At 34.1% G+C, this 24,055-nt stretch overlaps 1 protein-coding gene across 6 annotated transcripts in view; it reads left to right on the forward strand.

Moving 5' to 3' along the window:
- LOC111062204 (tyrosine-protein kinase Abl) overlaps positions 1-24,055 on the forward strand; it is a 227,440-nt gene that overhangs the window by 124,055 nt on the left and 79,330 nt on the right. The window lies entirely within an intron of this gene.

Raw genomic sequence — 24,055 nt, forward strand, 5'->3', positions numbered from 1 at the left:
CGTACACCTTAGTCTTGGAGAAGCGTAGGGATTTTTGGTATTATTTAGTTTTGGTTAATATTACGAATTACAAGTACCTTGGTATTCAATTTTCTAGTTTTCTCCAAACAACATATTTTATCACATTCTTACATTCACATTTGGTAATTTATTTCCAATAAAGGGAAATTTTGTTTTGTCGCACGAAGCTGGTAGCCCTACTCAATCGGTAAACACACACATGAGTTAATTTATCCTTAAGCTGTGCAATGTTATGTTTAGACTTAAAACAGATTAATGTTAGATTCTCATAAACATAATGTCTTCTGTCATGGAACATGAGTATTATGGTGGAAAGAGTCAGAAAGTGTATAACTTTGATTCACATCAATGTGATTTTGTGTAAAGTGTGAGGTTTTTAGCTCGAAAATTTTTAGTTTCAATCAAAATTTAGACTTTTTGAATAATTATTAAGTTACTGTTCTAGATTTTTTGATTCTAGGCTCTAATAGTATCTATTTGGTTCAAAATTTGCTCGTTTGAAGTCTGAGTATTAAAGAGCATAAATTTTATTTTGAAAAGTGAAAGTGACATAACCAACATTTTGATTTGGACAGTATAGTATAAATTGGAAATGGGACAGTTTTGGGCATGAGCCTGTTGTGCCTTTCCTCATCTCAAGTATTTGTACACAATGTGATAAATAAATAAACTTCAATTGGTGGAGATTTTGAGCATATTCTTCAGTAACTAAAAAATTAGTAATTTATTCATTATTTTTACAAGAACTGATCTACTCTCACTGATCGAGAGAGAAAAACTAAGGATACTCCTTGTAATATTTCTCTCCCAAATTTAGATTACATTTTAAAATGTCCAAAATAGGGTTATGATTTCTCTCTAATAAAATATTATATATTTTTCTTTGTTTGTAACAACTATACATTTGTATTACAATTGAATTTCTGTTTTATGAATTATACCGTACATTCAAAACTGGGTAACATGACTAGAACATCTCCCTGTACTATTATTGGATTTTAATATCTGATATTAAAATATTAAAAATAAAATATTATATATTTTTCTTTGTTTGTAACAGCTATACATTTGTATTACAATTGAATTTCTGTTTTATGAATTACCGTTACCGTACATTCAAAACTGGTTAACATGACTGGAACATCTCCCTATACTATCATTGGATTTTAATTTCTGACATACTGTTTTGTTATTGAATTCATAGAATATTCACAACAATTTTTACCAAGATTTCCATTCTTTCTTGGATGACAAATAGTTGAAAACAGTGCCGTGTAGGACAAATTTGAAGAGGGTTTTTTTAGGAATTTGATTATACAAAAAATTCAACTGATTTGGCGGTTTTTTAAACTTTTTAGTTCCAAAGAAGTGATAGCGGTGATCTCTCCTGAAACGTATAGGTTCTTTGCTGCATAGTTCATCATACAGTAGTTCTATGGGGAGATTCACTTCAGACTGTCAGCATAAATTGAATGGGAAGCCTAGATTTCATTTACAAGGAATGCTGACGGTTTAAAGTGAATCTCACTGCCACTGCCACCACAATACTGCCACGGATATTGGGTCAAGTGCTGCACAAAAGACCAATTTAAATTGAAGAGCTTGTCATAGCTATAGTAAGATTCACTCTAAACTGACAGTATTCTCTGCAAATAACATAATTGGTTCTCGGTTTAACCGATACTGATAGTTCAAGTGAATCTCCACGATGAATATTATTCATGAACTTATTATTCAGTAAGTTTATCTATAAACAATATTATTCAGTAGTTTCAATTTCAAGTTATTTCAATTTCAATACACATCTCATTAAATACAAAATTCTTATATATTTTAATCCCTCTAGCTTTAAGCTATTTGAGGGATATTGAAAAAAATACAATTCCCATTTACTATGTTGCAATAACTTACATAATAAACAAATATAAATAAATAATATTTTGAATGAATGTTATTAACAAAGCAAATTAGAAATTCATAAACAATAACTTATAATAAAATGTAAAACCTTCCCATATAACTATAAAATGATCGCTAGTATGACGAAACTATTGTGAGCTTGCATTTTCACTGTAAATCCAACCATATGTCATGATCATTATAGTTCCTGATCATTATAGTAAGATTCACTTTAAAATGTTAGCATTCCTTATGAATAACGCATCATTTCTATGCTTTCTATTCTAATTAAGGCTTATAGTTCTAATCAACCTCCAGTGTAGAGTGGTAGCTCTTGATATCCTCTACATCCAAAGCATGAAGGTTTGATGCCTGAATCAGCTGTTTCATTTGAGTTGTTGGAATCTATCTATATATATATAAAAGCGAAATGGCACTCACTCACTGACTGACTGACTCACTCACTCACTCACTCACTCACTCGCATAACTAAAAATCTACCGGACCAAAAACGTTCAAATTTGGTAGGTATGTTCAGTTGACCCTTTATAGGCGCACTAAGAAATCTTTTGGCAATATTTTAACTCTAAGGGTTGTTTTTAAGGGTTTAAAGTTCGTCTTTTAGCATGTATATTCTTCTTCTCCCAATCTCTTAATTATAATTGAAATTTCCATATCATATGTTACTATAGAACTATAATCTAGTGAGAGTACCTCTTCGAAACAGTTGTTAACTGGCAACTAAATTAATAATTTTGTCAGGTTGGCATTAAGTTGAGTTGACTTTGTTAGGTTGGCACCAAGTTGAAGATTTAAATGCATTTATCGAGGAAAAATTGATTGGGCACTGCTACTTCAATCCTGGGAATATCATATTACTAGCCGTCAGGCTCGCTTCGCTCGCCATATCCGTTTAGCCAGACGTTTAGTCTGGACCCCCGACTGGATTGTCCTAACATGATGAAAATGCAGGCGAGCGAAGCGAGCCTGCTAATCTCATTCTTGGACAATCCAGTCGGGGGTCCAGGGGGTGGAGCCCCCTGGCTAGACGGATATGGCGAGCGAAGCGAGCCTGACGGCTAGTTCTGAATATAAGGTTGATTTGAGAAAATGAGAGTGTATAAGGTGCATTGTAAAGGTTGGGTTTAGTTTTCTTCGTACAAAAAATGTCGATTTGTTAGATTACCGACTATTTTAATTCTCAATTCCAAAGATTACACTTATACTGGGTGTTTTCGAACTCCCTACCAATATTCTAGGGCATTGTTCCTGGGTACAAAATATATCTGAATATCAATTTTAAACTGTCTGAATGTCCTTAGTTCTTACACAGCTTTGTGAGTAATTAAGCCGTGTTTCGTACCCAGGAACAATGCCCTAGAATATTGGTTGAGAATTTGGAAATACACTGTATTGTGTAGCCAATTAAACGACGGAGTTTGTAAAAAAAAAAATGATGGTAAAATTTACGAAGGTGAAAGACTCGAGGTTGATTCAAATATGTTCAATAGTGTTGAATTAAAATTGTTGATAATTGTAGCAAAATTGGGAATTAACCTCTTTTGTTTGACATTTTAAAAAGTTTGGACAATCATTGTTTGTCAGACAAAAATTACTGTTTTTCCAAACATTTTCAGTGTTCACAGCTGTAAAACATAAAACCTGTCCTTCCCACTCACAAATATTTTGTTTCGTGTTGAATACAATATGCATTTTGTACTCTCTCATTACAACAATTTTGGTAATGACTTGAACTTATTTTATTTTGGTAATGCTTATCTACTACTATTCTACTATATTCAAAACAAATTCTTGTATTTCTTTCCTCAAAATTAGTATTCAAAGCAATACACTGCTAAATGCATTATCGTAATGTATTTGACTGAATGAATCAACTATCAAGTACTATTATAACAGTTTCCAGGACTCCTTTGATAGTCTCCTATCAAGAAGTCTTTACTAGTTAGAATTCATGACAGTTTCTTAACTATTTTTGTCAAGTTTCTTAAGTATTTTTGTCAATTTTAGAGTAGTCTTGTTGTCGAATATATACTAGATTTTAATTGTGGAAGTATCTCTCCCCCTCTCTCTATTCATCTCTCTCTCTCTCTCTCTCTGGTTCGGCTTCTGCGGATGCGATTAAACCTGATGTACATCTTCCTTGTCAGATGACTGGCTGGAATGCTCATTGTAAAGTATCCCGGTCCCATAAAAGAATGTTAGGTTTGGTTAGGATGTGGTCTCCTCTATGATGCTTGTGTAGTAGTGGTGCTGGTGGTAATGACAGGCGAGAGAAGACGCGGAAGGAAGAAAAGGATGAAGATACGCAGAGAATGGTGGAAGGACGAGGATGGAGATGTTGGGAAAAAGAGGAAGAAGGAGAAAGGAAATGGAGGAAAGAATACTTACTGCATTCCCCATGCGCAAACACCGTATCAATTCAGGTCGTCTCTACTAGAGTAAGATTCACTTTGAACAGTCAGCATTGGGTTAATGGGAAGAATCAATGTTATTTACAAGGATATGCTGACAATTTGTATGCTCACTATGTTACTATACATTTACCCAGTTCTTTAGGCTACATATTTGTGTAGGTTGTATTTTATGCTTGATACACATGTTCCACGTGATGCATGTGTATCATGATACACTTTAAACATGCGTATCATGATACACTTGATACATGCGTATCACGATACACTTTCTACATGCGTATCACGATACACTTATCACACGAGTAGTCGCGCCCGCGGCAAATTGCCGCACAATTGTAACTTTTGTATGTAGCTTTGAGAATTTTTATTTTCCAAGGTTGGCATGTAATCTTCGCTGTGACTGTCCTCTAGACAATCTTCAACATTTTGAGTCCTTGAACAGTTTGAGGATGACAGAATGAACGTTGACTAATTCCAATATATAGGTATTATCTTCCTATTTTATATTCCTTCTGATTTAAACTTTCATTATCTTTTTATTCTATCTAGATGTCGAAAAATGAGTCAAATAAAGAAGGTATACTCATTCCATTCATGAGTAGATTATTTTATACCATAAAAATGATTAATTCTAACAATAAATTTGCAGTATGTATTTTTTGAATCCCCTCCATGTATTATGTTATTATATACTATTACCCAGTTACTATTATATACTATTATTACCCAGTTATATACTATTAAATAGTATATAATAACATAATACATGGAGGGGATTCGAAAAATACATACTGCAAATTTGTTGTTAGAATTTATCAGTTTTATGGTATAAAATAATCTACTCATGAATGGAATGAATATACCTTCTTTATTTGACTCATTTTCACTTCCCTTGTCCTATTACCATAGGTAAGGAAAGTATTGCTTCACGAACAATTTCGATCAAATGCGATTCAAGATGGCGGCTAAAATGGCGAAAATGTTGTCAAAAACAGGGTTTTTCGCGATTTTCTCGAAAACGGCTCCAACGATTTTGATCAAATTCATACCTAAAATAGTCATCGATAAGCTCTATCAACTGCCATATCTGTAAAAATTTCAGGAGCTCCGCCCCATCTATGCAAAGTTTGATTTTAGATTCTCAATTATCAGGCTTCAGATACAAATTGAAACAAAGAAAAGCAAGTGGAGTAGATTGAGCATGAAAATCTCTACAATTAATGTCCAGTAACATTTTCACCTAAAATAAGCTCGAAATTCGAGAAAATGTGATTATCCAATTATTGCAAACTGTTTGCAACTGTTGATTTTATTAAATGATACACTATGAAGAGATAGCAGACTTCGTGTGTCTCCAGCGTTATTGTTCTGTCACCAGTTGGCTCAGATCTTTGAATAGTAGATTTGAGATGCGCGGGAACACTAGCGTCAGGTGATGAATTTTCATAACGGCAAGGAAAGTTGTGTGAGTGCGCCACACCAGATTTTTACTATATTATTTACTATTATTATTACGTTACTATTAAATAGTATATAATAACATAAAACACGTTGAGAAAGATTTAAAATTAATAAATATTGAAAGAGCGTTGTCAAAACCAACTGTTAATAGTCTAGGGAGCCATAAGCGTGAGTGTGAGTAAAATGCTCATGCGCGACCACTGACGTTCTGCAAGTCCGTGCCACTACTCGCGTGTACATGCGTATCATGATACACTTTATACATGAGTATCACGATACACTTTATACATGCGTATCATGATACACTTTATACATGCGTATCACGATACACTTTATACATACGTATCATGATACACTTTATACATGCGTATCATGATACACTTGATTCATGCGTATCATGATACACTTTATTCATGCGTATCACGATACACTTTATTCATGCGTATCACGATACACTTTATACATGCGTATCACGATACACTTTATACATGCGTATCACGATACACTTTATACATGCGTATCACGATACACTTTATACATGCGTATCATGATACACTTGATTCATGCACTTCCACATAATAGCTGGAACTGATGGGGTTTTGCTACAGCTTGATTTGTCTGCGGGGTCAGTGGAGTTAACTGTAGGTTATATTAATTGTAGCTGCGTATCTGGATGTAATAGTGGGATGTATCTTGTTGAACCAGTTTTCTACAAATGTAGGTGAACGCTGTTAAGGACTGATGAATGAGTCAATATGAAGTTGTCACAAACAAAGTACCGTGTAAATTCAAGTATTTTGCTAGGGCTAATTGAAAGTTTATTTATAAAGAATTATTAATAATTTTGTAATTTGACACTTCTTGACAATAGGATTAAGGCTCAAGTCACACTACCTCGACTTAAATCGTACGACTCCAGTCGAGGATACTCCAGTCTCTCGACCTTACGACATTTTTGCTCATTGTCTCTACTTCAGTTCTATGCTACTCCATTTCTAACCTTACTTTATTAAAAATATAGGATCAAATTCGTCATTACTGCATGTAACAAATTTTATAATAATTATTATGAATATATTGTCTTATTGACCGAGCGAAGTGAGGTCTAAGATTCAAGTCGACGGTTTGGCATTTCTCTTAATGTTTAAATGTTTGAATGTTTAAATGTTTATATGTTGCGCATTTACGGCGAAACGCGGTAATAGATTTTCATGAAATTTGACACGTATGTTCCTTTTCAAATTGCGCGTCGACGTATATACAAGGTTTTTGGAAATTTTGCATTTCAAGGATAATATAAAAGGAAAAAAGAGTCTCCTTCATACGCCAATATGAACAAGTAGTATTTACTCAACCCGTGACCTCACAGTTTATTTAGTTGTAAATCCAGGCCATGAGACCTGTGGCTGTGGCATCAAGTTAGGAGGGAACGTTGAACGTAAACAGACGTAAACCTAATATTATGTATCTTACGACTTGGTTCGGTAGTAAAAAAGGGGTGAGAACGGAAAAAGAGTGAGTGGGTGAAGCAATGAATCAGTTTAAGATGGGTGAGAAGAAGAAGATTTTGAAAAAAACAGAGGTAGAATAATAAAATTGATATGAAAGAAGAAAGTACAAAGATTCTACAAAATAGAAGGCGATGACGAAGAAAAAGGAAAGAAGCGATTAGACAAGAGAAGAAGATTTTGGAGGAGAACCTAGTAAAGTAGAAGGCTGTTGTAGCCTTCATCAGGATTCAAGGTGTTGTAGAAAGAAAAAGGAGAAGAAGAGGAAAGAAGGGCAATGCATGAGGCAAGGAGGAAATAAAACTTGATAAATTGAAGATGTAGGTAAAAAAGGAGAAGTAAATAGAGGTAGAAAGAGGAGATGAAGGTGGAAAAGGATGAGAAGGTGGAGAGAAACAAATGAAAAGAACGAGGATGTTGTAGAAAGACTTAAAGAGCAAAGTTTGAATATTGGGAATAAGTAAGAATGGAAAGAAAAATAAAAATCCATAACGATATTGATGGTGGAGATGGAGAAAGAGAAAGGAGTAAATATTGTAGATAAAGAGAGACTGAGAAAGAAGTTCAAGTTGACGTATGGATTAGGAAAATAATATGTAGGTGGAGATAGTGTGGTGAGGAGAAAGAGTGGAATATCTAGATGAAGAAAGAGATAATAGAATATATTTTTGATTCTATAAAAGAAGAAGAAAATATTCCATATTTATGGAGGACAAGGAGAGAGTGAAATATCTGGATGAAGAAGGAGCAAGATTCTAATATCTAGATGAAAAAGGAGAGAAAGAGTGAAATATCTGGATGAAAAAGATAAATAATAGAATATATTTGATTCTATGGAAGAAGAAGAAATGTTTCGTATTTATGGAGGACAAGGAGAGAGAGTGGAAAACCTGGATGAAGAAGGAGAAAGATTGTAATATCTAGATGAAAAAGGAGAGAAAGAGTGAAATATCTGGATGAAAAAGATAAATAATAGAATATATTTGATTCTATAGAAGAAGAAAAAGAAAATATTTCGTATTTATGGAGGACAAGGAGAGAGTGAGAGTAGAATATCTGGATGAAGAAGAAGAAAGATTCTAATATCTAGATGAAAAAGGAGAGAAAGAGTGAAATATCTGGATGAAAAAGATAAATAATAGAATATATTTGATTCTATAGAAGAAGAAGAAAATATTTCGTATTCATGGAGGACAAGGAGAGAGAGAGAGTGGAATATCTGGATGATAAAGATAAATAATAGAATATATTTGATTCTATAGAAGAAGAAGAAAATATTTCGTATTCATGGAGGACAAGGAGAGAGAGAGAGTAAAATATCTTGATGAAGAAGGAGCAAGATTCTAATATCTTGATGAAAAAAGAGAGAAAGAGTGGAATATCTTGATGAAGAAGAAGGAAAGCAGAAGTGCAACTTGGTAAACAGACAGGGCTTCTGAATTCGGGGAATATTGAAGGCTGAGTCGAGAGTGTAAACATGGAAGTTGCCGAGCCAGCCAGGTGTTGAAGTACAAATAATATGCGCTCAACGAAAACCCCCCGTTTGGTTGCACCCCAGAACATCCATAGAACTGGCAAATGCTGATGTAACAGCAATCTTGACAGATAGGAAGAGGGTAGAGATATGGTGAGAAGGGTGGTAAAAGATTAGGAACAGGAAAGTAAGAAGATCCTGCAAATAGATGGGAAGAGGACGTGGGGAAGAAGGGAAGTATTGATGAAGAACAGAGATCAAGTTGAGTAATAAAATAAGAAGAAGAAGAGTGAAATGAAGGTGATGATATTGTTTTTGATGTAATATTGTATTTGATTTGGTCGAAAAAGACAAGAAGAATGGTTAATAAAAATAATATAAAAACTTGTAGTACCCTTTATTATTAAAAACTTTGAAATATTTCAACGAATGTTTATTTAAAATGTTTTCATGAATTTGTACAAAAGTAGCTCATATAAGTAAAGTTAATTTCCATCTAGCTGTTAACCCTGTTGTCAATGTCTGCAGTAGCAGAAGTCTTCGGGGTGATTTGTAGCATTTATTCAGGATTTTCGTTAAATAATAGTTATATATTGATAAGCATTTGAATAAATGCATTCTCTATTTAATTCCATCTATAAGTAAAGTGTTTTCAGAAGAATGGTCTAATGAACAAAGAGCAAATTAGAAAAATTATGATGGTTATAATAATTGTAAATGTTTTTTCAGACAAAGAAAAAATGGTCAATAAACTTTACTCCATGTTCTACTTCAACTGATGAAGTTGAAGTGAAGTAAAGAAATGATTGAAGGAAGAACTGTGAGGAAAATATTGAGTACAGTGGAACTGTAAAAACAAAGTAAAATAGGTTTGAAAGGAATTAGGAGAGAGGAGGGAAACGAGGAGAAAAAAGAAAATGAAGACAAAAAATATTATAAACACTGAATGAACGGTTAGTGAAAATTGATAATGAAGAATAGAGAATAGTAAATTTTATCCAAATGGACTAATGGAGAGATTGTAGGGTGGGTGAATGTGGCGATGAATAGAAAGAAATAATGTTAAACAAGATTATTAGATTAGATTTAAATTATTTTTATTGATTTAGATTACAATATATGCTATATTTTACAATATACACAACACTGATTCTCATAATAACTGGAAATTTAGCTAACCATTCAATAAATTGTAAACTTTTAGAATAACTTCACTTGTATGGGCTACTTTATTAAAATTAATAAATCCAATATAAAAACAGGAAGTACCCTTTTTATTTAAAACATTTAAAAACTTTGAAACGTTTTACACAACTAGTTTCGGCCCACTTAGGCCATTTTCAAGTTTAATAACCGAAGGCTAAGTAGGCTGAAACTAGTTGTTTGAAAAATGTTTCAAAGTTTTTAAATGTTTTAAACATAAAGGGTACTTCATATTTTCTAATATCGGGGCACCGAGCTTTACTCGTTATTTTTATTTATTGATAAACAGAACACAATCCTATAAAATGATCGTGTTTATATTTCACAGCTGGCTATACGTCATCTTAAGAATTTCGGGAATGCGATATTTTGATTTTTCACATACTCACTCGCTCACTCACTTTTTTACTATCCACAGCTGTTTCAGCCAAGGATGAATTATCCTTTTAATGTCGTTCAGCGAGTTTTTCCAAGGATGAGACCTAGTGCAATCGAATTTTTATATCATAAACCTACTATGTTCCAAATTTCGTGAAAATCGTTAGAGACGTTTTCGAGATCCGTTGAACATAAATAACCAGATATAAATTTATAAAAATATAGAAATTGCTCGCTTAATATAATAGGATATTGTTTTTTTTATTATACTTATTAGCTATGAGATTGGATTACAATAAGCTGATATATCCACTTAGCAGATACTAATTCTTGTTAACTTAACTCGTAGCTAACCATTCAAACTATTTTACAATGTATGGACTGAGGATATAACTGAATGATAGGAGGAAAGATAGCAACAAAATACTCGGAAAATAACAAGAAAAATGGCAAAGGACAACCAAAACGAAGAAAATAAGAAACACATCTTGGTAGGAAAGTTGTGAAAGCATGAGTGAAAGCGAGCCGGGTCGGAAAAGTGATTTGTGAATTGTGGTAGAGGCCTGTTGTACACAAATCGATAAACCCCTCCCTCTCACTCCTCCCTCCACAAAGCACGTGTTTCAGTTGGTGGGGGGGGGGTGGTTAGACGACCCCAACTTCCCAAATTCTCCACGGATTGGGGTGAGTCGTCATAAAGGGCACAATACCAGCGAAAAAAGGGGGAACCCCCAGTTTTGGAAGGTGGTTGAACTCGTGAAAGCTGTCTGTACCCTTTGTTTTATTGCTTCAATTTTGTCTCGGGCTATTAATCAATGTTGATTGGTATTGTTGATGATTGATGATGAATGGTCATGGTTTGTTGAGGACGTTTTCATTGCGATATTCTTCTAGAATATCTACAACAGTACTTTAATCTTCTTATTTCCGGCCTCTTTGGTCCGGTTGAACAAAAGCCGGTTAAATTTTGATCGTGATTAATTTCACGAGAACCAATCAGTGAAGCTCATCTCGAGTGGTTCTCGTGAAATTAATCTTGATTAACATTTAAACCGGATTTTGTGCAACCGGGCTTTACGTCTCACTTTTGAACAACAAAATCATTGCACTCTAGCTGTGCAGAAATAGCTTGTGATTTGAAGAATTGTATGTTTCTGGTCTTCTATTGATTCAGGATTCTATGATAAAATCACTTCTCTAAAATTGTGATTGTCATTACCTTGTGATAATAATTAGAGTGAGTTTAGATTGGTTTTTTGGTTTCTAAATTTCTAAATAATTCAATTTTTTCAAGTCTTTACAATTTACAATTTGGTGCAATATTTTTATTCTTTTCTGTTTTCAATCTAATTAAATTCATAATTTTGGTTTGTATATTTCTGGACTCGGAATTTGATTCAAAGTGAAGCAACATTACCTATCTTATTGGCTACCTATTGGCTTACTACTATCAAAATTCTGAAAGGGAACGGTTTTGGGCTGGGCCTGTTGGTCCTTTTCTAATCATGTATTTGATTTGTGCATTGATTAATGTAAATGAATAAATAAATAAAAATTGAACATTTTCCAACTGGTTTCTTACTAGATCACTTTTGAACAACAAAATTATTGCTCTCTCATTATTTAGTTTGTGATTGGTAGATTGTTTTGTATTGGGACTTCTGTGCTTACTTTTGATGAACAAAGCCACTGCTATCTATATCATCGGTTAGGTTGTGATTAATGAGTTTTGTGTATCAGGCTCCCTATTGGCGATTAACAAAATATCTGCTTTCTTATTGGTCAGCTACAGTGAAGTCGACGTTATAATGGTAACGGAGAAAGTTAGGAAAATCCATGATCAACAAAATATCTGTTTTCTTATTGGTTAGCTACAATGAAGTCCACGTTATAATGGAAATGGAGAAAGTTAAGAAAACAGCGTTGCGGTATTCTACCTTTCCACTGCCTTAATAATGAGATTTAATATTTTGTTAATCATATCTCTACATTGGTAATAAACAATCTGGCAACATTACAAAGCTAGAAAAGGATAGCGCTATCTGCTTTGTCGTATGATAGACAAGGATAGCAACGGAGAAAGTTGGTAACGGTTGGAGTTGATGGTAACGGAGAAAGTTAGGAAAATCCATGATCAACAAAATATCTGTTTTCTTATTGGTTAGCTACAATGAAGTCCACGTTATAATGGAAATGGAGAAAGTTAAGAAAACAGCGTTGCGGTATTCTACCTTTCCACTGCCTTAATAATGAGATTTAATATTTTGTTAATCATATCTCTACATTGGTAATAAACAATCTGGCAACATTACAAAGCTAGAAAAGGATAGCGCTATCTGCTTTGTCGTATGATAGACAAGGATAGCAACACCTATGTTAATCAAATACTGCCATTATAACGTGAATCTCACTATAGTTATTTTTACTCACTCTACATTAATTGGACTTCATTTGGCTCACGTTCTGAAGAAGATAATGAATTACCGGTCTCTCATTGGTTAGTTTGTGATTGGTTGAATTCTCTGTATATGGACTCCTATTGGCTTAGTCTTAACATTTATTTATTTATATATTAGATAGAGCGAACAATATAATAGTCGGAAAAGAAAAACCAGGCTATTGCCCAAAACTTCTTCAATTTCCTGATTTTGTCACAAATCGTCAAAATATTATGTAGGTTAAGTTCACTCCAATTTCAACACCAAATCTTCAATCTGAAACTATGAATCAGAATAAAACAAAGAATTTCAAATTTAGATAGATTGATAATGAAACTTCCGTTAAAACAAAAACCAAACTTCAAATATTCACAAAATATAGAATAAAATCACTTAAATTTTGAGCTCGAAAATATCACTTTCACCATAGCTACAACTTCAATTTCAACATTATCTCTGCTCCGGAATTGTTTAGCTTGTGATTGGTTGAATCTTTTGTACCTGGACCCCTATTGGTTGACTTTTAACATAAATTACTGCTCTCCGGTTGCTCAGATTGTGATTTGGTTGAATTTTCGGCATCCTCGAAATACGGGACTCTTATTGGTTTACATTCGGATCGGACATCAAAATCACTGCTTTCTCTCAGTCTATTTAAAAAATGTGGTGTGGCGCACTCACACAACTTTCCTTGCCGTTATGAAAATTTATCACTTGACGCTAGTGTTCACGCGCATAAATTCAAAGATCCAAGACAGCTGGTGACAAGACAATAACAGTGGAGACACACGAAGTCTGCTATCTCTTCATAGTGAATGATTCAATAGAATTAACAGTTGCCAACAGTTTGCAATTGAAATGATAACATTTTCTCAAATTTCGAGCTTATTTTCAATTTTAAGTGAAAATGTTACTGAACATTAATTGTAGAGATTTTCATGCTTAATCTTTTCCACTGAGAATTTTTTGTTTAAATTGTATATGAAGGCTGATAATTGAGAATCTAAAATCAAACTTTCCATAGATGGGGCAAAGCTCCTGAAATTTTTACAGATATAGGACTTGTTGCAGTTGATAGAGCTTATCAATGACTATTCCAGGTATGAATTTGATCAAAATTGTTGGAGCCGTTTTCGAGAATATCGCGAAAAACCCTGTTTTTGACAACATTTTTGCCATTTTAGCCGCCATCTTGGATTGCATTTGATCGAAATTGTTCGTGTCGGATCCTTATAGTGTAAGGACCTTACGTTCCAAATTTCAAGTCATTCCGTTAACTGGGAGATGAGATATCGTGTACACAGACGCACATACACTCATACACACACACACCACACACACACACACACACACACACACACCACACACCACACACACACACACACACACACACATACAGACCAATACCCAAAAACCACTTTTTCGGACTCAGGGGGCCTTGAAACGTATAGAGATTTAGAAATTGGGATACCTTAATTTTTTTCGGAAAGCAATACTTTCCTTACCTATGGTAATAGGGCAAGGAAAGTAAAAATTGTTCAACCATTAATTCAATTGAACGGTGGGAACATTCGAAACCTTTATCAAATTCTTCAGAACTGAACGCTAAGTAAATTGAATAGAATGTCTGAAATGTAATTTTCAGTTGAAAGTGGAATAAAGATTAAAAGCTAAATGTTATTGTGTCGCTTAGCGATGCGTATAAAATTATGAGGCGGGGTGTTAAGAGGAAAGTTATGAATGAACGAGAAAATAAAAGAAATCGTTGGCGGTTTGTGGTTACTGAATTTAATCGAGATCCAAAAATGGAAGTAAAACTGAGAGAAAATCAGAAGTATGAAAAGAGATGGTAGATGCAGAGGTTTTGACGGGGAAAAATTAAGTGATTTAGTCTACATTGAAGAAGGATGAGGGAAAAAGAAGTGGAAGCGAGAGGTATAATGAGGAAAAAAGCGATAGGAGGTTAGCGAATTTTTCCCAATTTCAGCATTCCCGTTTTTGCACTCGGAAATATTCTGTCTTTTTTCTCTCTTGTTCAGCAGGTTTCTAGCTGGCTAGCAAAAGATCAACGAAACGGAAAATTGACCTGACAAGCGGGCATTTTATTCTACAGTAAATTCTGAACCTTGGTTACTTGCGTTACACCTTCTATAGTGAAATTCACATGAAAACTCCAGCATGCCTTACAATAATCAATCATCCTCCAATGCTCCTCCCAAAAGTTTTGGTAGAGAGTTAGTGGGGAGGATATTTTTAATATTCTTCCCGAAGAATGGACATTGATATGTCCAAAGCTCCGCCAATTTATGTAGATGCATAACAATATAACTATTATCTATAGTTATTATATTACAAATTGCTTTTTCATATCTTATACAGTTCAATAATTATTTTCTTAGTCTGTATTATGTAAATTCATCTATAATTCTGCTGTATTGTAAGCTATTGTATATAAGTGTATAAGCCAGTATATATTGTAATCTACATAAATAAAGTACTCAATCAATCAATCAATGCTTTCATCAATTGAATGTAAAATGACTCAACTTTAAAAAAGACATGACAGGTCCGTGGCATGACATCATTATTGCGAAATTCTTAACCGTTCTTAAGAAATTTGATGTTTTTCCATCGAAACTTCGCAATATTTCATTGAAACTTGGCAATTCTACGGTTTTTAATGCCAGTAATACGAATTTGATAGAATTTCCCATAGTTTCAATGGAAAAACGTCGCGATATCTCGAAAACGATCAGGTATTTCGCAATTCTTATGCCAGATACGTGTTTCAGGCTCTGAAGAGCATGGAATTGCCAAGTTTGAGATTTTATAAGATATCACGAAGTTTTTGAGATCAAACGTCAATATCTCAAATAGAATTTTACAATTATTTGTAAAAATAAAAAATTTAATTGAAAAATTTTACGGTATAGAATTTCACAATTTTGATTCCAAATTCGAGTTTCACGCATCAAAAAGCATAAGATAGCAGAGTTTGTATAGCATATCTCGAAGTTTTGGAGATAAAACTTCAATATTTCAAAAACGGTATAGAATTCTACAGTTTTGACTCCAAATTCGAGTTTCACGCTCCAAAAAGCATCAGATTGCCGAGTTTAAAGAAGGAAATTGCAAAGTTTTGATGAACATTGTCAATATCTCAGAAACGGTATAGAATTCTACAGTTTTGATTCCAAATTCAAATTTCACGCTTCAAAAAGCATCGGAATGCTGAATTTAAAGAAGGAAATTGCAAAGTTTGATGAACATTGTCAATATCTCAGAAACAGTATAGAATTTTACAATTCTGATGTCAAATTCGAGTTTAGCGCATCAGAATGCATGAGATTGCAAAAGTTTGAATGGACTATTGTGAAGTTCAAACGAAAAATAGTCAATTTCTGAAGAACGGTAAATAATTTTGCAACTCTGACATCAAATTTGAGCTTCGCGCATCAGAATGCAAATAAAGATTGCAGAGTTTGAATGGAATATCGCAGAGTTTCTATACAAAAAACGTCAATATCTCTAAATTGGATGAAAATTTCGCAATACCAACAACAAATTCGTGTTTCTCGCATCAAAAAGCATAAGATTTGGTCATTAAACGCTCTTGATTCTCACAAACTCGAAAGTTACTCGAAAACTCTTGAAAGCCACTTAAAAACTCTAAAAGTCGCTTAGAAACTCCAAAAAGACATCCCAAAACTCTAAAAAGTCACTTGACAGGAGGTCAGTGGATGCTTTAAATATCAAATATATAAAAAAAATATATATAATTAACTTCGAAGCTTCTCATTCCACCAATATTGTCAGTTTGCAATGAAATCGCTGAACACATACTTTCTGTGTACTGTATTTCGTAATTGACAAGAGCTTCAATTGAACGCAATTGTCCGATTTTAAACACATACTTGAAAATGCTGGTCTGGTGTTTATTTGAAGTAATGACCGAGTTGAAGCTATGTTTTAGCTGTATTGTTAAAGCCTTGGCCTTACTTTTGGTGACCTATCTCCTTGATTGGCCGTGACCTTGACTTGAATAGCGTTAAAATTTGTCAGAAATTGCGATTTGTCAGTTAGAGTAGAGATGAAAATTGTCAAAAAGTGTGAGGGTACAAAATTGTAGATTCCAGCTTCACTGTTACTTTTGTGTGCTTCTTCGGTGGTTCGGAACCCATCTGAAACTTTCGGTCAACTTTTTCTCATCACAATAATGCTTTTGATTGATTCCAGAGCACATTTCAACATTACCTTTGAGAAGAAATCACATAATCTATTGTATTTTTTCCTATTTTACACTCGTAAACGAGGTTCAGTTTTGTAGTTTTTTACTTTCCTTGCCCTATTACCATAGGTAAGGAAAGTATTGCTTTCCAAAAAAAATTAAGGTACCCTGATTTCAAGTTTTCTATACGTTTCAAGTCCCCCTGAGTCCAAAAACATGATTTTTGGGTGTTGATCTGTGTGTGTATGGTTGTGTGTGTGTGTGTGTGTGTGGTGTGTGTGTGTGTGTGTGTATGTGTGTATGTCTGTGAACACGATAACTCCATTTCTAATCAACCGATTGACTTGAAATTTTAAACTCAAGGTCCTTATACCATGAGGATCCGACAATAAGAAATTCAATAAAATTCAATTCAAGATGGCGGAAAAAATGGCGGATAATTACTAAAAAACCATGTTTTTCACGTTTTTCTCGAAAACGGCTCTAACGATTTTCTTCAAATTCATACCATGGATAGCTATTCATAAGCCCTATCAACTGGCATGAGTCTCATTTCTGGGAAATTTTCAGGAGCTCCGTAATATTATTGAGAAAAATGGCGGATAATGACTAAAGACCATGTTTTTCACGATTTTCTCAAAAACGGCTCTAACGATTTTTTTCAAATTCATACCCTGTATAGTTATTTATCAGATCTATCAACTGGCATGAGTCTTTTCCTGGGAAACTAATGGGGGTCCACCCTATCCTTGAGAAATGGACTTTGTAACCTCCATCTTATGCATGAGGTAGGTAGAGCAGTTTATAAAAAGTACACTGTCATAGTCAAGATATTTCATCTGTAGAACAGCTATTTTGACGACTTAAAAATTATCTAATTTCACAATTCACACGAAGGAAAAAGTACTCTGAAAACAATAATTATATATACACATATACAGTAGTCTGATCGTAGTTGCAAATAATATGTTGCCGCCAATAATTGTCATGATGTTATTCCCCTAAATTATTCTCGTTTGAGAATGAGGCTTACAGTTCAATGAGCAAGGAAAGTTGTGTGAGTGTACCACACCAGATTTTTAAAACAGTATCTCTATTATTTTGTTCTGCATATCGTGATAAGTTAAAAGAAAAGAAATCACATAATCTTCTGTCATTTTTTCCTATTTTACACTCGTGAACGAGGTTCAGTTTTGTAGTTTTTTTTTTGAAACAGTATCTCTATTATTTTGCTCTGCATATCGTGATAAGTTAAGGTAAAAGCTAAAATTCATGAAAATGACAAAACTCTTCAATGAACACTTGATAAGTACTCAAAGCTATTGTTAAAAATTGCGTATTTTCAGGTTTGAGGTGACAATGAGGTTTGAGGGTTCAGTCTACACTCTAATGCGAACTATAAAAATCTGGTGTGGCGCACTCACACAACTTTCCTTGCCGTTATGAAAATTGATCACCTGACGCTAGTGTTCCCGCGCATCTCAAGTCTACTATTCAAAGATTTAAGTCAGCTGGTGACAGGGCAATAACGCTGGAGACACACATGAGGTCTGCTATCTCTTCATAGTGAATGATTTAATAGAATCAACAATAATTTGCAATTGAATAATCACATTTTCTCGAATTTAAAGCTTATTTTCAATTTTAGGTGAAAATGTTACTGAACATTAATTGTAGAGATTTTCATGCTCAATCTACTCCACTTGATTTTTTTCGTTTCAATTGTATCTGAAGCCTGATAATTGGGAATCTATCTGCATTGATGGGGCGAAGCTCCTGAAATTTTTACAGATATGGGACTTGTGGCAGTTGATAGAGCTTATCGATGACTATTTTAGGTATGAATTTGATCAAAATCGTTGGAACCGTTTTCGAGAAAATTGCAAAAAACCCTGTTTTTGACAACATTTTTGCCATTTTAGCCGCCATTTTGAATTTCATCAGATCGAAATTGTTCGTCTCGGATCCTAATAGTGAAAGGACCTTAAGTTCCAAATTTCAAGTCATTCCGTTAATTGGGAGATGAGATATCCTGTACACAGACGCACATACACTCATACACACACACACACATACACACACACACACACACACACACACACACACACACACACACACACACACACACACACACACACACAAAAACCACTTTTCGGACTCAGGGGACCTTGAAACGTATAGAAATTTAGAAATTGATGATTTAATTAGGATTCAAAGTCCTCTATTAATCACTTAGTCTGCTATGTGAACTTCATTTGTTGAGAGTTCATCATGTTCAGTTTGTTTATGGCTCAATACTTAAATTCAACTGACAGAATATTTTCTTCCTGTAAATCAATTAATCAAATAAACAAAAAGGCCTTACGATGAAAAATTTCCGGTCCTAGGATGTGAAAGGCAACTGGGTACAAATAGATTAAGTTGTGAGAACGATAAATCACGAAAAAGAATGTGAGGAAGGAAGAAGATGAAGTAGATGATGAAGAAGAAGAAGATGAAGAAGGAGGAGAAGGAGAAGAAGAAGAAGAAGAAGGAGGAGGAGGAGGAGGAGGGAGAGAAGGAGAAGAAGTAGAAGAAGGAGAAGAAGAAGAAAAATAGCAAGGAGGAGAAGAAGAAGTAGAAGAAGAAGAAGAATAGGAAGGAGAAGAAGTAGAAGAAGAAAAATAGGAAGTAGAAGAAGAAGAAGAATAGGAAGGAGAAGAAATAGAAGAAGGAGAAGGAGAAGGAAGTGGAAAAGAAAGAAGGAGGAGAAGGAAGTGAAAAAGAAAGAATGAGGAGGAGAAAAAGGAGAAGAGGAAGAAGAAGAAGAAGAAGAAGAAGAAGAAGAAGAAGAAGAAGAAAAGGAAGGAGAAGAAGAAGAAGAATAGGAAGGAGAAGAAGTAGAAGAAGGAGGAGAAGAAGAAGAAGAAAAATAGGAAGGAGGAGAAGAAGAAGAAGAAAAGAAGAAGAAGAAGAAGAAGAATAGGAAGTAGAAGAAGTAGAAGAAGAAAAATAGGAAGTAGAAGGAGAAGAAGAAGAGGAAGAAGAAGAAATAGAAGAAGAAGAAGGAGAAGGAGAAGGAAGTGGAAAAGAAAGAAGGAGGAGAAGGAAGTGAAAAAGAAAGAATGAGGAGGAGAAAAAGGAGAAGAAGAATAAGAAGAAAAGGAAGGAGAAGAAGAAGAAGAATAGGAAGGAGAAGAAGTAGAAGAAGGAGGAGAAGAAGGAGAAGAAGAAGAAGAAGAAGAAAAATAGGAAGGAGGAGAAGAAGAAGAAGAAGAAGAAGAAGAGAAGAAGAAGGAGAAGAAGAAGAAGAAGAAGAAGAGAAGAAGAAGAAGAAGAGAAGAAGAAGAAGGAAGAAGAAGAAGAAGAAGAAGAAGAAGAAGAAGAAGAAGAAGAAGAAGAAGAAGAAGAAGAAGAAGAAGAGAAGAGAAGAAGAGAAGAAGAAGAAGAAGAAGAAGAAGAAGAAGAAGGAGAAGAGAAGAAGAAGAAGAAGAAGAAGAAGAAGATAATGAAGAAAACAGAAGAAGAAGAAAAAGAAGAAGAATAGGGTGGAGAAGAAGAAGTAGAAGAAGAAGGAAGTGAAAAAGAAAGAATGAGGAGGAGAAAAGAGAAGAGGAAGAAGAAGAAGAGAAGAAGAAGAAGAAGAAGGAGAAGGAAGTGGAAAAGAAAGGAGGAGAAGAAGTAGAAGAGGAGGAGAAGAAGAAGTAGAAGAGGAGGAGAAGAAGAAGAAGAAAAATAGGAAGGAGGAGAGGAAGAAAAAGAAAAAGAAGAAGAAGAAGAAGAAGAATAGGAAGTAGAAGAAGTAGAAGAAGAAAAATAGGAAGTAGAAGGAGAAGAAGAATAGGAAGGAGAAGAATAGAAGAAGAAGAAGGAGAAGGAGAAGGAAGTGGAAAAGAAAGAAGGAGAAGAAGAGAAGAGAAGAAGAGAAGAAGAGAAGAGAAGAAGAAGAAGAAAAGAAGAAGAAGAAGGAGGAGAAGAAGAAGAAGAATAGGGTGGAGAAGAAGAAGTAGAAGAAGAAGGAAGAAGAAGGAGAAGAAGAAGAAGAAGAAGAAAAATAGGAAGGAGGAGAAGAAGAAGAAGAAAAGAAGAGAGAAGAAGAAGAAGAAGAAAAAGAAGAAGAAGAGAAGAAGAAGAAGAAGAGAATAGGAAGGAGAAGAAGTAGAAGAGGAGGAGAAGAAGAAGAAGGAAGAAGAAGAAGAAAAATAGGAAGGAGGAGAAGAAGAAGAAAGAAGAGAAGAAGAAGAAAAGGAGAAGAAGAAGAAGAGAAGAAGAAGAAGAAGAAGAAGAGAAGAAGAAGAAGAAGAGAGAAGAAGAAGAAGAGAGAAGAAGAAGAAGAGAGAAGAAGAAGAAGAAAGAAGAGAAGAAGAAGAAGAAGAAGAAGAAGAAGAAGAAGAAGAAGAAGAAGAAGAAGAAGAAGAAGAGAAGAAGAAGAAGAAGAAGAAGAAGAAGATAATGAAGAAAACAGAAGAAGAAGAAAAAGAAGAAGAATAGGGTGGAGAAGAAGAAGTAGAAGAAGAAGGAAGTGAAAAAGAAAAAAGGAGAAGAAGAAGAACAAGAAGAAGAAGAAGAAGAACAAAAAGGAAAAGGAGAAGAAATAGCTAAAAACTTCAGAAGACGTCGCCGGCTTTTCCATTATACCAGCATCTGCTAAACAAATTGACCTATTTCTAGCCTAAAGTGAAGTTCACTACAAACTGTCAGCATTCCTTACGACATTTAATCAATGCTTCCCATTCAAACAATACTGACAGTGCTGAGTGAATTTCACTACAAGCCTATTATCTGGATTAAAACATTCTTAGAGCATCACAAAAACAAGCTTTAAAAGATAGCTTTGTGATAAACAAACATTTGGCTACTTCTCAGTCTAAGTCGAAGAGTGAAGACCCAGATAAGATTGAAAACTTCCAGACTTGGATTTCAAAGTGAGATTGAGAAATGATGACAAACTAAGACGGGTTCAGTTTGTTTGAAAGCCCTGCTTAGAGGAAGTTGAAGTGTTGAAAGTTGAAACCGAGTTTCAAAATAGTATGTTTTAGTGCGGATTAAATAGAATAATAATCTTGATGAAAATTGAAATGAATTTGCAAATCTTAAGGTGCGTACAGACTTTCACTCTGCTCCGCAACCGAACGTCACTCCAGCAGAGCGATTGATGATCGACCGGCGAGCAACAGTGGTTCGACCGGGGAACGCGAGAAGATCTAACATCTTCCGTAACGTTGTTACGGGTGCGCGGGCGGAGCGACTGTGTACGATGGAGGAACGAGGGCGGTACGAAGGCGGATTGTGCTCGGTGCGGGTTGGAAGTGCGTATATGTGTACGCAGCTTTAGATGTACCAGTTCGTCAGAGATTGATAGTGGTGTAACAACTGAAACAGTTTGCTGGATATTTAAAAAAATTGTGGTTGTGACTGCGTGGAGTATTTTTATTTTAATCGAAATGTGTGAAATTGAAAAGTAATGTAAATTAATATTGAAATAAATGTTCATGGTCATTCGTTTCACGTTCAATATTCAAAGTACTGTAGGATATGAGACTAATAATAATAATTGAGTGGAATATTTCTAATAAATTTATCAATTTAAACCATCTAAATTCAAAATTTATAGTTTTAATGTTTATTTCGGACCAAAATTTTATGAAAATTGTACACGTGAAATTCTAACCTTATCTTGGACTTTGTCTTCCATGAATTTGGAAGAAAAATAGCACAAGGACTACCTTATTATTTCATCTTCCAATGTTATTACATTAGTGTCATTTGCATTATAAATAAATTAAATAAATAAATTAACTGTAGCGATGGTAATATTCTGTTTCGACGTATGATGTTATCATCATATGAAACTAATCATGTGATTAATTCAAAAAGCAACATCGTTAATTAAATGAATAAACAAGCTATTTTTCGCCCCACTTGAATGTAATGAGCTGGTTTTCGTGCGTCATATGGAGGCCGAAAATGATTGTTTTCTGACCAGGCCTGTAAAAGTTTTACGGCCCTAGGGCTGTAAAATAACCTTGAAGTCAGCTGATTCTGATTTGATGTGAACGTGTTTACAAAATGGTTTATGAAACGGAATCAGTTTATGCTTCTAGAATTGAATAAGTATTCTGCAATAAGATACTATCATTTTATTTTGATGAATAAAATACAGATAAGATATATATTATAAACTATTCAAATTCGATTTTCAGAGTAGGATAGAACTTCTAACCTAAACTTCCAAAGTCGACAACAAGCATTGTTGACGTTGACATTCAGATTGGCCAAATTTCAAGTGTGCTAAAACAGCTGATCAAAAAACTTTTCATTATTTGTGTTTATTATTCAAGAATCAAAACATTTATAATAATATCATCTTATTGTCATTTGGAAGAATAAAATGTATAAACTCAACCTCTTACATAATTGAACATAATCTTTTAGGTTATTTAGACAAATCAGAATAAAAAATAAAAATACTTGGACAATTTCCTGATATTCAGATTACCTCAGATTTGCTAGAGCCATGAACTCCCGTTTTGCTTTCGGAAGTGCCTAATAAACAATTATTCTCATATTTATATTGTTTATTTTTCTGTGTGGCGAAAAATAACGTTCTCACCATCGGCAAAAATGTTTTTCCGGCTCTCAATCTTTTCTCGGCCTACGGCCTCGGACTTGAAAACCGATTTCGAGTCGGAAAAGTCTCATTTTCGGCCCTAGGTGCGAAATATACTATTTCACGAGAAAAGCTCAATGTATAGATCAAGGAAATGTAAAATGTGAATGTGTGAAATAAATAAAAGTTATTGATTTATAGAATAATATCCCACAGTACTGTACATACAATATTACAAAATTCTGTACATTCACAATCTACTATGAAAAAACGTTCTAATTCATGATAGTTAGTTATTACCATAAATAGTTTTCGATAAGTTTTGATATAAGATTATCATGAATAGTTTTGATAGTTTTTGCATTGGTAGCTCTTGGGACAATTTTTTCAACTTTGATTGAGTCACCAACTTATGCAATGA

Source organism: Nilaparvata lugens, chromosome 6, assembly GCF_014356525.2.
Source record: "Nilaparvata lugens isolate BPH chromosome 6, ASM1435652v1, whole genome shotgun sequence".
In the NCBI taxonomy this organism is placed as follows: domain Eukaryota; kingdom Metazoa; phylum Arthropoda; class Insecta; order Hemiptera; family Delphacidae; genus Nilaparvata; species Nilaparvata lugens.